Source organism: Pinus tabuliformis, chromosome 2_1, assembly GCF_031772625.1.
Source record: "Pinus tabuliformis cultivar Carrire ecotype Pingquan chromosome 2_1, CPIR1, whole genome shotgun sequence".
NCBI lineage: Eukaryota > Viridiplantae > Streptophyta > Pinopsida > Pinales > Pinaceae > Pinus > Pinus tabuliformis.
In genome coordinates, this window is record NC_142299.1 from 787,910,896 (window position 1) to 787,913,940 (window position 3,045).

A 3,045-nucleotide genomic window follows, 5' to 3' on the forward strand; every position below is an offset into this window, starting at 1 on the left:
ATCTAGAGTACGTAAATGAGTACCTCCATTCATGAAAGTCACCAAGGCACTACCTATGTTTATTAGCTTACCAATTTTGTTTCAATGTGTTAAAAGAGTAATGTTTATTTGTGGCTATTGTCTATTGGCAAAGCTACTTGCCCACCACAAGAGCCACTTGTCTAGAATCCATCTGGGGTCAGTCTGACCAACTCATGGTCTCCGTGGAGACCACTAGTATACACATGATATTCCACATTTGAAGTCCAACCATTTCTTGAATCTTAATACTTTGTTAGGAGAAATACTAAGAAAATTGTGATCTTTTATGGATTTTAATTTATTGTTACAATGTTTCATAGTACACTTTTGGTACATGAACAACATATCTGCTGAAACCACTTGAATCTTAATACTTTGTTAAGACAAATAGTAACGAAATTGTGATATTTTATAGATTTTATTTTATGGTTGTAATGTTTCATAGTACACTTTTGGTACATGAACAACATTTATGATGAAACCAACCTAGATTGTGATTATGTTTTTTCTTGGATGTTGGCTTATCATCAATACTTAATTATTTGTAATGTGATCTAGCAATGCTTGTAATGCATGTCTCTATATAGTTCATTTATTAGGAAGTTGAAATGCTTGATTTTGGTTATTATATTGAAAGACACTTCCATATCGAGTATGTCATTGTATCGATGTCATTACCTTTAAAAAGATGTAGGGAACTAGTGTTTAATGGAAGTACCACCGAGAAACCCTCAGGTATACTGCAAGAATCGAATGTATAAGAAAACTTATTCTATAATCTGCAAGAATCGAATGTATTGAATGTAAAAGGGAGCAAGGCCACCGAGAAAACTCATAGTCTATGAGTAATATTTTAAATGCATATAATCATCGAATATTCAATGGAATATACAAACTGTTGAATATTCAACCACTGGCAATCTTCTCACTCGTCGCATATTCAACGATAGAAATGACATATGGAAGCGTCGGTGTCTTAACACTCACATTGGACAAAACTCTACTTTGGCGCATATACAATGCTTAACCATCAAATTCCAAGCGTCAGAGCGACAACATCTTTGTCACACAATATAATTATTTTCTCGATTACCCGATGTATCAAGGTCGGCTTGTTCTATTAGAAAAAACAACCTATCTGTCACATATCTGACAGGTCACCGTTAGCCTCAAAGCATCAATGCAACAACACTTTTTTCACAATATTTACTTATTCCTTCGATGACCCGACACTTAAACATCATTTTTTTCTGTCAGGCACAACAACGTACATGTCAAATATCCAATGAGAGACTCATACACGAACAACCCAATATGCGATGTTTTATTGGTCAGATAGATGATGGTTTGTAGCATCACATAACCAACTTATAAATGTCGTTATTTTAAGGACCATTTCAAGCTTTATGTGTCAGATAATCGACACCTGTACAGTCACATATCCGATGGTAGCTAAACTGTCAACTATTCGACTGAATTCCAATGACGGTTTGATAAACACCACTGTGTTGAATAACCAATGCCAATAAGTCACATATCCAACTAATCGTCATTGGATTTTGGCCCCATTTGTACTAGTGCGTCATGAGCCAGGAACGCCAAGTGAAAGTACCATAGACATACAAAATGTTGAAAATGCATATCTAACAAAATAGAATGAAAACATGACACACATGAGGACGAACATGAAATTTGTGCGAGCCCCAAAGGTGGAAACTTAGCATGTTGAATTGAGGTTGTGAATGAGAAGTGTGTAGTTTGTGATCCTAAAGGTCCAAGTGGTATCAAAAATGAATCTTGAGGGCTCCTACATGGTATTCCTAAAGTTCCAAACCAAGGCATATAAAAGTGTGGTGGGGCCAGAATGCCACGTCATTTGATCTTTGATGAGTTGGAAATCAATGAGTCGTCGAGTGTTCCTAATGTTGTTTGGAGGTCGCCAGATACCCCGATCAACTTATGCTTGGAGCCTAGAGAGTCTTATGCCCTACATTTTGTGATTTTTATTATTTAGCATAGGGTGGTGTTATGGTATGGGTCTATACAACCTTTTTTATGTTTTGGGGCCCATACACATGTGGGAAATTCAAGGGAAGTTGTGGTGACTGTGTGAGTGGGGAATAGGCAGTCATGATAATGACCACAACTATGAATTGTTTAGTTCCACGAATGGTCGTGCAACTTGGGTGGTCATGGTTGCATGGACTTGTCTGATTATGGGTTGGTAAAACATGTTGTACATCGTTCCTAGGTGGAAAATAGTTGTGGTAATCACCGTGACTATTCATATCATAGTTGTGTGATGACCTACATACAAAGGGTAGTTACAACGGCATTGATCGCACAACTTGTGTTGAACATAATTGCAAGACACCCTGTCCATTTGTATGAGGTATAAATACATGGACTAGTGCAATTGTTGGAGGTATAATCGCAATGATCCATCGAAAATGATTGAGGCAATTTTGTGTGGATTGAATTTTTAAAAGGAAACCTTAGGAAACTTTGGTTTTTCTGATTTTTTGTATTTTCCAACATTCACTAGTAAACTTACACTTGCCATTCTCTAATGTTGAGCATCCCAGCTAGTCAAATTGAGTCTAAAATTTTTCAAAGAGAACAATTAGGGAATGTAATCCATTATCTATTCAAATAGACTGAAATGTTAAGTTTTGAAATGATTATGATAAAAACGAACTAAATGATACTTTGTAGATATTATTGGTGGGAATTCTAATCCTTTTAACCACAACAATGTCTCATTTTACATATTTAGTTCTACTAGGTTAATTCTTAGCTAAACCACGTAATAATCTTTGGAAAACAGCTAAGAGGGTCATTCAATACTTGGAAGGCACTATAAATTTTGATATTGAATATTTCAATCATTTGAATCTTAAGTCGATAGGCTATTCAAATTTTCATTGGATAGAAGATCTAAATGATGAGAATGTACAACTAGATATGTATTTATTATAAGAGCTAGAATTGCGTCTTGGAGTGACATGAAGCAATCAATTATCT